At 24.7% G+C, this 15,863-nt stretch overlaps 1 protein-coding gene across 1 annotated transcript in view; it reads left to right on the top strand.

Annotated features, from left to right (window-relative positions):
• The window catches only part of ermp1 (endoplasmic reticulum metallopeptidase 1), a 72,930-nt gene that overhangs the window by 54,406 nt on the left and 2,661 nt on the right, over positions 1-15,863 (top strand). The gene's annotated exons all lie outside the window — the stretch shown is intronic.

Below are 15,863 nucleotides of genomic sequence, written 5' to 3' on the forward strand. Positions count from 1 at the left end.
CAAAAAAGTGGAAATTATTCAATTATCACACAAATTCAAAATGGACAAAAAAACTGAATTACGACCGTGTATACCATGCCAAAAAAGTGGAAATTATTTAATTATCACACAAATTCAAAATTGACAAAAATACTTAATTACGACAGTGTATACTATGACAAAAAAGTGGAAATTATTCAATTATCACACAAATTCAAAATGGACAAAAATACTGAATTACGACAGTGTATACTATGCCAAAAAAGTGGAAATTATTCAATTATCACACAAATTCAAAATAGACAAAAATCCTAAATTACGACAGTGTATACTATTATATAAAAGTGAATTTATTCAATTATCACAAAATCAAAATGGACAAAAATCCTAAATTACGACAGTGTATACTATTATATAAAAGTGAATTTATTCAATTATCCCATAAAATCAAAATGGACAAAAATCCTAAATTATGACAGTGTATACTATTACATTAAAGTGAATTTATTCAATTATCCCATTAAATCAAAATGGACAAAAATCCTAAATTACGACAGTGTATACTATTACATAAAAGTGAATTTATTCTATTATCCCATAAAATCAAAATGGACAAAAATCCTAAATTATGACAGTGTATACCATTACATTAAAGTGAATTTATTCTATTATCCCATAAAATCAAAATGGACAAAAATCCTAAATTACGACAGTGTATACTATTACATTAAAGTGAATTTATTCAATTATCCCATTAAATCAAAATGGACAAAAATCCTAAATTACGACAGTGTATACTATTACATAAAAGTGAATTTATTCTATTATCCCATAAAATCAAAATGGACAAAAATCTTAAATTACGACAGTGTATACCATTACATTAAAGTGAGTTTATTCAATTATCACATAAAATCAAAATGGACAAAAATCCTAAATTACGACAATGTATACCATTACATAAAAGTGAATTTATTCAATTATCACATAAAATCAAAATGGACAAAAATCCTAAATTACGACAGTGTATACTATTACATAAAAGTGAATTTATTCAATTATCACATACAATCAAAATGGACAAAAATCCTAAATTATGACAGTGTATACCATTACATAAAAGTGAATTTATTCAATTATCACAAAAAATCTAAATGGACAAAAAATCCTAAATTACGACAGTGTATACTATTACATAAAAGTGAATTTATTCAATTATCACATAAAATCAAAATGGACAAAAATCCTAAATTACGACAGTGTATACCCTTACATAAAAGTGGGAAAATTCAATTATCCCATACAATCAAAATGGACAAAAATCCTAAATTACGACAGTGTATACTATTATATAAAAGTGAATTTATTCAATTATCACAAAATCAAAATGGACAAAAATCCTAAATTACGACAGTGTATACTATTATATAAAAGTGAATTTATTCAATTATCACAAAATCAAAATGGACAAAAATCCTAAATTACGACAGTGTATACTATTATATAAAAGTGAATTTATTCAATTATCACATAAAATCAAAATGGACAAAAATCCTAAATTACGACAGTGCATACTATTATATAAAAGTGAATTTATTCAATTATCACATAAAATCAAAATGGACAAAAATCCTAAATTACGACAGTGTATACTATTATATAAAAGTGAATTTATTCAATTATCACAAAATCAAAATGGACAAAAATCCTAAATTACGACAGTGTATACTACTACATAAAAGTGAATTTATTCAATTATCCCATAAAATCAAAATGGACAAAAATCCTAAATTACGACAGTGTATACTATTATATAAAAGTGAATTTATTCAATTATCACATACAATCAAAATGGACAAAAATCCTAAATTATGACAGTGTATACTACTTCATAAAAGTGAATTTATTCAATTATCCCATAAAATCAAAATGGACAAAAATCCTAAATTACGACAGTGTGTACCATTACATAAAAGTGAATTTATTCAATTATCACATAAAATCAAAATGGACAAAAATCCTAATTTACGACAGTGTATACTATTACATAAAAGTGAATTTATTCAATTATCACATAAAATCAAAATGGACAAAAATCCTAAATTATGACAGTGTATACCATTACATTAAAGTGAATTTATTCTATTATCCCATAAAATCAAAATGGACAAAAATCCTAAATTTTCGACAGTGTATACTATTACATTAAAGTGAATTTATTCAATTATCCCATTAAATCAAAATGGACAAAAATCCTAAATTACGACAGTGTATACTATTACATAAAAGTGAATTTATTCAATTATCACATAAAATCAAAATGGACAAAAATCCTAAATTACGACAGTGTATACTATTATATAAAAGTGAATTTATTCAATTATCACATAAAATCAAAATGGACAAAAATCCTAAATTACGACAGTGTATACTATTACATAAAAGTGAATTTTTTCAATTATCACATAAAATCAAAATAGACAAAAATCCTAAATTATGACAGTGTATACTATTACATTAAAGTGAATTTATTCAATTATCACATAAAATCAAAATGGACAAAAATCCTAAATTACGACAGTGTATACTATTATATAAAAGTGAATTTATTCAATTATCACATAAAATCAAAATGGACAAAAATCCTAAATTACGACAGTGTATACTATTATATAAAAGTGAATTTTTTCAGTTATCACATAAAATCAAAATAGACAAAAATCCTAAATTATGACAGTGTATACTATTACATTAAAGTGAATTTATTCAATTATCCCATTAAATCAAAATGGACAAAAATCCTAAATTACGACAGTGTATACTATTACATAAAAGTGAATTTATTCTATTATCCCATAAAATCAAAATGGACAAAAATCCTAAATTATGACAGTGTATACCATTACATTAAAGTGAATTTATTCTATTATCCCATAAAATCAAAATGGACAAAAATCCTAAATTACGACAGTGTATACTATTACATAAAAGTGAATTTATTCAATTATCCCATTAAATCAAAATGGACAAAAATCCTAAATTACGACAGTGCATACTATTATATAAAAGTGAAAATATTCAATTATCCCATACAATCAAAATGGACAAAAATCCTAAATTATGACAGTGTATGCCATTACATAAAAGTGAATTTATTCTATTATCACATGAAATCAAAATGGACAAAAATCCTAAATTACGACAGTGTATACTATTATATAAAAGTGAAAATATTCAATTATCCCATACAATCAAAATGGACAAAAATCCTAAATTATGACAGTGTATACCATTACATAAAAGTGAATTTATTCAATTATCACAAAAAATCTAAATGGACAAAAAATCCTAAATTACGACAGTGTATACTATTACATAAAAGTGAATTTATTCAATTATCACAAAAAATCTAAATGGACAAAAAATCCTAAATTACGACAGTGTATACCCTTACATAAAAGTGGGAAAATTCAATTATCCCATACAATCAAAATGGACAAAAATCCTAAATTATGACAGTGTATACCATTACATAAAAGTGAAAATATTCAATTATCACAGGAAATCAAAATGGACAAAAATACTGAATTACGACAGTGTATACCATGACAAAAAAGTGGAAATTATTCAATTATCACACAAATTTGAAATGGACAAAAATACTGAATTACGACAGTGTATACCATGACAAAAAAGTGGAAATTATTCAATTATCACACAAATTCAAAATAGACAAAAATGCTGAATTACGACAGTGTATAACAAAAAAGTGGAAATTATTCAATTATCACACGAATTCAAAATGGACAAAAATACTGAATTACGACAGTGTATACTATGCCAAAAAAGTGGAAATTATTCAATTATCACACAAATTCAAAATGGACAAAAATCCTAAATTACGACAGTGTATACTATTACATAAAAGTGAAAATATTCAATTATCACATAAAATCAAAATGGACAAAAATCCTAAATTATGACAGTGTATACTATTACATAAAAGTGAATTTATTCAATTATCCCATACAATCAAAATGGACAAAAATCCTAAATTACGACAGTATATACCATTACATAAAAGTGAATTTATTCAATTATCACAAAAAATCTAAATGGACAAAAAATCCTAAATTACGACAGTGTATACTATTACATAAAAGTGGAAAAATTCAATTATCCTATACAATCAAAATGGACAAAAATCCTAAATTACGACAGTGTATACTATTACATAAAAGTGAATTTATTCAATTATCACAAAATCAAAATGGACAAAAATCCTAAATTACGACAGTGTATACTATTATATAAAAGTGAATTTATTCAATTATCACATAAAATCAAAATGGACAAAAATCCTAAATTATGACAGTGTATACCATTACATAAAAGTTAATTTATTCAATTATCCCATAAAATCAAAATGGACAAAAATCCTAAATTACGACAGTGTATACCATTACATAAAAGTGAATTTATTCAATTATCACATAAAATCAAAATGGACAAAAATCCTAAATTACGACAGTGTATACTATTATATAAAAGTGAATTTATTCAATTATCACATAAAATCAAAATGGACAAAAATCCTAAATTACGACAGTGTATACTATTATATAAAAGTGAATTTATTCAATTATCACATAAAATCAAAATGGACAAAAATCCTAAATTACGACAATGTATACTATTATATAAAAGTGAATTTATTCAATTATCACATAAAATCAAAATGGACAAAAATCCTAAATTATGACAGTGTATACCATTACATTAAAGTGAATTTATTCTATTATCACAGGAAATCAAAATGGACAAAAATCCTAAATTATGACAGTGTATACTATTACATAAAAGTGAATTTATTCAATTATCCCATACAATCAAAATGGACAAAAATCCTAAATTACGACAGTGTATACTATTATATAAAAGTGAATTTATTCTATTATCCCATAAAATCAAAATGGACAAAAATCCTAAATTACGACAGTGTATACTATTACATAAAAGTGAATTTATTCTATTATCCCATAAAATCAAAATGGACAAAAATCCTAAATTATGACAGTGTATACTATTACATTAAAGTGAATTTATTCTATTATCCCATACAATCAAAATGGACAAAAATCCTAAATTACGACAGTGTATACCATTACATTAAAGTGAATTTATTCTATTATCCCATAAAATCAAAATGGACAAAAATCCTAAATAATGACAGTGTATACCATTACATTAAAGTGAATTTATTCTATTATCCCATAAAATCAAAATAGACAAAAATCCTAAATTACGACAGTGTATACTATTATATAAAAGTGAATTTATTCAATTATCACATAAAATCAAAATGGACAAAAATCCTAAATTATGACAGTGTATATACCATTACATTAAAGTGAGTTTATTCAATTATCACATAAAATCAAAATGGACAAAAATCCTAAATTACGACAGTGTATACTATTATATAAAAGCGAATTTATTCAATTATCCCATACAATCAAAATGGACAAAAATCCTAAATTACGACAGTGTATACTATTACATTAAAGTGAATTTATTCAATTATCACATGAAATCAAAATGGACAAAAATACTGAATTACGACAGTGTATACTATGCCAAAAAAGTGGAAATTATTCAATTATCACACAAATTCAAAATGGACAAAAATACTGAATTACGACAGTGTATACTATGCCAAAAAAGTGGAAATTATTCAATTATCACACAAATTCAAAATGGACAAAAATACTGAATTACGACAGTGTATACCATGACAAAAAAGTGGCAATTATTCAATTATCACAAATTCAAAATAGACAAAAATGCTGAATTACGACAGTGTATACCATGACAAAAAAGTGGAAATTATTCAATTATCACACGAATTCAAAATGGACAAAAATACTAAATTACGACAGTGTATATCATGACAAAAAAGTGGCAATTATTCAATTATCACACAAATTCAAAATGGACAAAAATACTGAATTACGACAGTGTATATCATGACAAAAAAGTGGAAATTATTCAATTATCACACAAATTCAAAATGGACAAAAATACTTAATTACGACAGTGTTTACCATGCCAAAAAAGTGGAAATTATTCAATTATCACACAAATTCAAAATAGACAAAAAAGCTGAATTACGACAGTGTATACTATGACAAAAAAGTGGAAATTATTCAATTATCACACAAATTCAAAATGGACAAAAATACTGAATTACGACAGTGTATACCATGCCAAAAAAGTGGAAATTATTCAATTATCACACAAATTCAAAATAGACAAAAAAGCTGAATTACGACAGTGTATACTATGACAAAAAAGTGGAAATTATTCAATTATCACACAAATTCAAAATAGACAAAAATACTGAATTACGACAGTGTATACCATGACAAAAAAGTGGAAATTATTCAATTATCACACAAATTCAAAATGGACAAAAATACTGAATTACGACAGTGTATACCATGCCAAAAAAAGTGGAAATTATTCAATTATCACACAAATTCAAAATAGACAAAAATACTGAATTACGACAGTGTATACCATGACAAAAAAGTGGAAATTATTCAATTATCACACAAATTCAAAATGGACAAAAATACTGAATTACGACAGTGTATACCATGCCAAAAAAAGTGGAAATTATTCAATCATCACACAAATTCAAAATAGACAAACAAGCTGAATTACGACAGTGTATACCATGACATTAAAGTGGAATTTATTCAATTATCACACAAATTCAAAATGCACAAAAATACTGAATTACGACAGTGTATACCATGACAAAAAAGTGGGAATTATTCAATTATCACACAAATTCAAAATGGACAAAAATACTGAATTACGACAGTGTATACTATGACAAAAAAGTGGAAATTATTCAATTATCACACAAATTCAAAATTGACAAAAATACTGAATTACGACAGTGTATACCATGACAAAAAAGTGGAAATTATTCAATTATCACACAAATTAAAAATGGACAAAAATACTGAATTACGACAGTGTATACCATGCCAAAAAGAGTGGAAATTATTCAATTATCACACAAATTCAAAATAGACAAAAATACTGAATTACGACAGTGTATACCATGACAAAAAAGTGGAAATTATTCAATTATCACACAAATTCAAAATGGACAAAAATACTGAATTACGACAGTGTATACTTTGCCAAAAAAGTGGAAATTATTCAATTATCACACAAATTCAAAATAGACAAAAATACTGAATTACGACAGTGTATACTATGGCAAAAAAGTGGAAATTATTCAATTATCACACGAATTCAAAATAGACAAAAATGCTGAATTACGACAGTGTATAACAAAAAAGTGGAAATTATTCAATTATCACACAAATTCAAAATAGACAAAAATACTGAATTACGACAGTGTATACCATGACAAAAAAGTGGAAATTATTCAATTATCACACCAATTCAAAATTGACAAAAATACTTAATTACGACAGTGTATACTATTACATAAAAGTGAATTTATTCAATTATCCCATAAAATCAAAATTGACAAAAATACTTAATTACGACAGTGTATACTATTACATAAAAGTGAATTTATTCAATTATCCCATAAAATCAAAATTGACAAAAATACTTAATTACGACAGTGTATACTATTACATAAAAGTGAATTTATTCAATTATCCCATAAAATCAAAATGGACAAAAATCCTAAATTACGACAGTGTATACCATTACATTAAAGTGAATTTATTCTATTATCCCATAAAATCAAAATGGACAAAAATCCTAAGTTACGACAGTGTATACTATTATATAAAAGTGAAAATATTCAATTATCCCATACAATCAAAATGGACAAAAATCCTAAATTATGACAGTGTATACTATTACATAAAAGTGAATTTATTCAATTATCACAAAAAATCTAAATGGACAAAAAATCCTAAATTACGACAGTGTATACTATTACATAAAAGTGAATTTATTCAATTATCACATAAAATCAAAATGGACAAAAATCCTAAATTACGACAGTGTATACTATTACATAAAAGTGAATTTATTCTATTATCCCATAAAATCAAAATGGACAAAAATCCTAAATTACGACAGTGTATACTATTACATAAAAGTGAATTTATTCTATTATCCCATAAAATCAAAATGGACAAAAATCCTAAATTATGACAGTGTATACTATTACATTAAAGTGAATTTATTCTATTATCCCATACAATCAAAATGGACAAAAATCCTAAATTACGACAGTGTATACCATTACATTAAAGTGAATTTATTCTATTATCCCATAAAATCAAAATGGACAAAAATCCTAAATAATGACAGTGTATACCATTACATTAAAGTGAATTTATTCTATTATCCCATAAAATCAAAATAGACAAAAATCCTAAATTACGACAGTGTATACTATTATATAAAAGTGAATTTATTCAATTATCACATAAAATCAAAATGGACAAAAATCCTAAATTATGACAGTGTATATACCATTACATTAAAGTGAGTTTATTCAATTATCACATAAAATCAAAATGGACAAAAATCCTAAATTACGACAGTGTATACTATTATATAAAAGCGAATTTATTCAATTATCCCATACAATCAAAATGGACAAAAATCCTAAATTACGACAGTGTATACTATTACATTAAAGTGAATTTATTCAATTATCACATGAAATCAAAATGGACAAAAATACTGAATTACGACAGTGTATACTATGCCAAAAAAGTGGAAATTATTCAATTATCACACAAATTCAAAATGGACAAAAATACTGAATTACGACAGTGTATACTATGCCAAAAAAGTGGAAATTATTCAATTATCACACAAATTCAAAATGGACAAAAATACTGAATTACGACAGTGTATACCATGACAAAAAAGTGGCAATTATTCAATTATCACAAATTCAAAATAGACAAAAATGCTGAATTACGACAGTGTATACCATGACAAAAAAGTGGAAATTATTCAATTATCACACGAATTCAAAATGGACAAAAATACTAAATTACGACAGTGTATATCATGACAAAAAAGTGGCAATTATTCAATTATCACACAAATTCAAAATGGACAAAAATACTGAATTACGACAGTGTATATCATGACAAAAAAGTGGAAATTATTCAATTATCACACAAATTCAAAATGGACAAAAATACTTAATTACGACAGTGTTTACCATGCCAAAAAAGTGGAAATTATTCAATTATCACACAAATTCAAAATAGACAAAAAAGCTGAATTACGACAGTGTATACTATGACAAAAAAGTGGAAATTATTCAATTATCACACAAATTCAAAATGGACAAAAATACTGAATTACGACAGTGTATACCATGCCAAAAAAGTGGAAATTATTCAATTATCACACAAATTCAAAATAGACAAAAAAGCTGAATTACGACAGTGTATACTATGACAAAAAAGTGGAAATTATTCAATTATCACACAAATTCAAAATAGACAAAAATACTGAATTACGACAGTGTATACCATGACAAAAAAGTGGAAATTATTCAATTATCACACAAATTCAAAATGGACAAAAATACTGAATTACGACAGTGTATACCATGCCAAAAAAAGTGGAAATTATTCAATTATCACACAAATTCAAAATAGACAAAAATACTGAATTACGACAGTGTATACCATGACAAAAAAGTGGAAATTATTCAATTATCACACAAATTCAAAATGGACAAAAATACTGAATTACGACAGTGTATACCATGCCAAAAAAAGTGGAAATTATTCAATCATCACACAAATTCAAAATAGACAAACAAGCTGAATTACGACAGTGTATACCATGACATTAAAGTGGAATTTATTCAATTATCACACAAATTCAAAATGCACAAAAATACTGAATTACGACAGTGTATACCATGACAAAAAAGTGGGAATTATTCAATTATCACACAAATTCAAAATGGACAAAAATACTGAATTACGACAGTGTATACTATGACAAAAAAGTGGAAATTATTCAATTATCACACAAATTCAAAATTGACAAAAATACTGAATTACGACAGTGTATACCATGACAAAAAAGTGGAAATTATTCAATTATCACACAAATTAAAAATGGACAAAAATACTGAATTACGACAGTGTATACCATGCCAAAAAGAGTGGAAATTATTCAATTATCACACAAATTCAAAATAGACAAAAATACTGAATTACGACAGTGTATACCATGACAAAAAAGTGGAAATTATTCAATTATCACACAAATTCAAAATGGACAAAAATACTGAATTACGACAGTGTATACTTTGCCAAAAAAGTGGAAATTATTCAATTATCACACAAATTCAAAATAGACAAAAATACTGAATTACGACAGTGTATACTATGGCAAAAAAGTGGAAATTATTCAATTATCACACGAATTCAAAATAGACAAAAATGCTGAATTACGACAGTGTATAACAAAAAAGTGGAAATTATTCAATTATCACACAAATTCAAAATAGACAAAAATACTGAATTACGACAGTGTATACCATGACAAAAAAGTGGAAATTATTCAATTATCACACCAATTCAAAATTGACAAAAATACTTAATTACGACAGTGTATACTATTACATAAAAGTGAATTTATTCAATTATCCCATAAAATCAAAATTGACAAAAATACTTAATTACGACAGTGTATACTATTACATAAAAGTGAATTTATTCAATTATCCCATAAAATCAAAATTGACAAAAATACTTAATTACGACAGTGTATACTATTACATAAAAGTGAATTTATTCAATTATCCCATAAAATCAAAATGGACAAAAATCCTAAATTACGACAGTGTATACCATTACATTAAAGTGAATTTATTCTATTATCCCATAAAATCAAAATGGACAAAAATCCTAAGTTACGACAGTGTATACTATTATATAAAAGTGAAAATATTCAATTATCCCATACAATCAAAATGGACAAAAATCCTAAATTATGACAGTGTATACTATTACATAAAAGTGAATTTATTCAATTATCACAAAAAATCTAAATGGACAAAAAATCCTAAATTACGACAGTGTATACTATTACATAAAAGTGAATTTATTCAATTATCACATAAAATCAAAATGGACAAAAATCCTAAATTACGACAGTGTATACTATTACATAAAAGTGAATTTATTCAATTATCACAAAAAATCAAAATGGACAAAAAATCCTAAATTACGACAGTGTATACCATTACATAAAAGTGAATTTATTCAATTATCACATAAAATCAAAATGGACAAAAATCCTAAATTACGACAGTGTATACTATTACATAAAAGTGAATTTATTCAATTATCACATAAAATCAAAATGGACAAAAATCCTAAATTACGACAGTGTATACTATTACATAAAAGTGAATTTATTCAATTATCACATAAAATCAAAATGGACAAAAATCCTAAATTACGACAGTGTATACTATTACATAAAAGTGAATTTATTCAATTATCACATAAAATCAAAATGGACAAAAATCCTAAATTACGACAGTGTATACTATTACATAAAAGTGAATTTATTCAATTATCACATAAAATCAAAATGGACAAAAATCCTAAATTATGACAGTGTATACTATTACATAAAAGTGAATTTATTCAATTATCACATAAAATCCTAAATTACGACAGTGTATACTATTACATAAAAGTGAAAATATTCAATTATCACATAAAATCAAAATGGACAAAAATCCTAAATTACGACAGTGTATACTATTACATAAAAGTGAATTTATTCAATTATCACAAAATCAAAATGGACAAAAATCCTAAATTATGACAGTGTATACCATTACATTAAAGTGAATTTATTCAATTATCACATACAATCAAAATGGACAAAAATCCTAAATTACGACAGTGTATACTATTACATAAAAGTGAATTTATTCAATTATCACATAAAATCAAAATGGACAAAAATCCTAAATTACGACAGTGTATACTATTACATAAAAGTGAAAATATTCAATTATCACATAAAATCAAAATGGACAAAAATCCTAAATTACGACAGTGTATACTATTACATAAAAGTGAATTTATTCAATTATCACATAAAATCAAAATGGACAAAAATCCTAAATTACGACAGTGTATACTATTACATAAAAGTGGAAAAATTCAATTATCACATAAAATCAAAATGGACAAAAATCCTAAATTACGACAGTGTATACTATTATATAAAAGTGAATTTATTCAATTATCACAAAATCAAAATGGACAAAAATCCTAAATTACGACAGTGTATACCCTTACATAAAAGTGAGTTTATTCAATTATCACATGAAATCTAAATGGACAAAAAATCCTAAATTACGACAGTGTATACTATTACATAAAAGTGAATTTATTCAATTATCACAAAAAATCTAAATGAACAAAAAATCCTAAATTACGACAGTGTATACTATTACATAAAAGTGAATTTATTCAATTATTACATAAAATCAAAATGGACAAAAATCCTAAATTACGACAGTGTATACTATTACATAAAAGTGAATTTATTCAATTATCACATAAAATCCTAAATTACGACAGTGTATACTATTACATAAAAGTGAAAATATTCAATTATCACATAAAATCAAAATGGACAAAAATCCTAAATTACGACAGTGTATACTATTACATAAAAGTGAATTTATTCAATTATCACATAAAATCAAAATGGACAAAAATCCTAAATTATGACAGTGTATACCATTACATTAAAGTGAATTTATTCAATTATCACATAAAATCAAAATGGACAAAAATCCTAAATTACGACAGTGTATACTATTACATAAAAGTGAATTTATTCAATTATCACATAAAATCAAAATGGACAAAAATCCTAAATTACGACAGTGTATACTATTACATAAAAGTGAAAATATTCAATTATCACATAAAATCAAAATGGACAAAAATCCTAAATTACGACAGTGTATACTATTACATAAAAGTGAATTTATTCAATTATCACATAAAATCAAAATGGACAAAAATCCTAAATTACGACAGTGTATACTATTACATAAAAGTGGAAAAATTCAATTATCACATAAAATCAAAATGGACAAAAATCCTAAATTACGACAGTGTATACTATTATATAAAAGTGAATTTATTCAATTATCACAAAATCAAAATGGACAAAAATCCTAAATTACGACAGTGTATACCCTTACATAAAAGTGAGTTTATTCAATTATCACATGAAATCTAAATGGACAAAAAATCCTAAATTACGACAGTGTATACTATTACATAAAAGTGAATTTATTCAATTATCCCATACAATCAAAATGGACAAAAAATCCTAAATTACGACAGTGTATACCATTACATAAAAGTGAGTTTATTCAATTATCCCATACAATCAAAATGGACAAAAATCCTAAATTACGACAGTGTATACTATTACATAAAAGTGAATTTATTCAATTATCACAAAAAATCTAAATAGACAAAAATCCTAATTTACGACAATTGAATAAATTCACTTTTATGTAATAGTATACACTGTCGTAAATTAGGATTTTTGTCTATTTAGATTTTGTGATAATTGAATAAATTCACTTTTATGTAATAGTATACACTGTCGTAATTTAGGATTTTTGTCCATTTTGATTTTGTGATAATTGAATAAATTCACTTTTATGTAATAGTATACACTGTCGTAATTTAGGATTTTTGGCCATTTAGATTTTATGTGATAATTGAATAAATTCACTTTTATGTAATAGTATACACTGTCATAATTTAGGATTTTTGTCCATTTTAATTTTGTGATAATTGAATAAATTCAATTTTATGTAATAGTATACACTGTCGTAATTTAGGATTTTTGGCCATTTAGATTTTATGTGATAATTGAATAAATTCACTTTTATGTAATAGTATACACTGTCGTAATTTAGGATTTTTTGTCCATTAAGATTTCATGTGATAATTGAATAAACTCACTTTTATGTAAGGGTATACACTGTCGTAATTTAGGATTTTTGTCCATTTTGATTTTGTGATAATTGAATAAATTCACTTTTATATAATAGTATACACTGTCGTAATTTAGGATTTTTGTCCATTTTGATTTTATGTGATAATTGAATTTTTCCACTTTTATGTAATAGTATACACTGTCGTAAATTAGGATTTTTGTCTATTTAGATTTTGTGATAATTGAATAAATTCACTTTTATGTAATAGTATACACTGTCGTAATTTAGGATTTTTGTCCATTTTGATTTTGTGATAATTGAATCAATTCACTTTTATGTAATAGTATACACTGTCGTAATTTAGGATTTTTGGCCATTTAGATTTTATGTGATAATTGAATAAATTCACTTTTATGTAATAGTATACACTGTCATAATTTAGGATTTTTGTCCATTTTAATTTTGTGATAATTGAATAAATTCAATTTTATGTAATAGTATACACTGTCGTAATTTAGGATTTTTGGCCATTTAGATTTTATGTGATAATTGAATAAATTCACTTTTATGTAATAGTATACACTGTCATAATTTAGGATTTTTGTCCATTTTAATTTTGTGATAATTGAATAAATTCAATTTTATGTAATAGTATACACTGTCGTAATTTAGGATTTTTGTACATTTTGATTTTATGTGATAATTTAATAATTTAACTTTTATGTAATAGTATTCACTGTCGTAATTTAGGATTTTTGTCCATTTTGATAGTATGGGATAATTGAATAAATTCACTTTTATATAATGGTATACACTGTCGTAATTTAGGATTTTTGTCCATTTTGATTTTGTGATAATTGAATAAATTCACTTTTATATAATAGTATACACTGTCGTAATTTAGGATTTTTGTCCATTTTGATTTTGTGATAATTGAATAAATTCACTTTTATATAATAGTATACACTGTCGTAATTTAGGATTTTTGTCCATTTTGATTGTATGGGATAATTGAATAAATTCACTTTAATATAATGGTATACACTGTCGTAATTTAGGATTTTTGTCCATTTTGATTTTGTGATAATTGAATAAATTCACTTTTATATAATAGTATACAGTGTCGTAATTTAGGATTTTTGTCCATTTTGATTTTGTGATAATTTAATAATTTCACTTTTATGTAATAGTATACACTGTCGTAATTTAGGATTTTTGGCCATTTTGATTTTGTGATAATTTAATAATTTAACTTTTATGTAATAGTATACACTGTCGTAATTTAGGATTTTTGTCCATTTTGATTTTGTGATAATTGAATAAATTCACTTTTATGTAATAGTATACACTGTCGTAAATTAGGATTTTTGTCCATTTTGATTTTGTGATATAATTGAATATTTTCACTTTTATGTAATAGTATACACTGTCGTAATTTAGGATTTTTGTCCATTTTAATTTTGTGATAATTGAATAAATTCACTTTAATGTAATAGTATACACTGTCGTAATTTAGGACTTTTGTCCATTTTAATTTTGTGATAATTGAATAAATTCACTTTTATGTAATAGTATACACTGTCGTAATTTAGGATTTTTGTCCATTTTAATTTTGTGATAATTGAATAAATTAACTTTAATGTAATAGTATACACTGTCGTAATTTAGGATTTTTGTCCATTTTAATTTTGTGATAATTGAATAAATTCACTTTAATGTAATAGTATACACTGTCGTAATTTAGGATTTTTGGCCATTTAGATTTTGTGATAATTTAATAATTTAACTTTTATGTAATAGTATTCACTGTCGTAATTTAGGATTTTTGATTGTATGGGAT

This window comes from Pseudorasbora parva, chromosome 18 (genome assembly GCF_024679245.1).
Source record: "Pseudorasbora parva isolate DD20220531a chromosome 18, ASM2467924v1, whole genome shotgun sequence".
Lineage (NCBI taxonomy): Eukaryota > Metazoa > Chordata > Actinopteri > Cypriniformes > Gobionidae > Pseudorasbora > Pseudorasbora parva.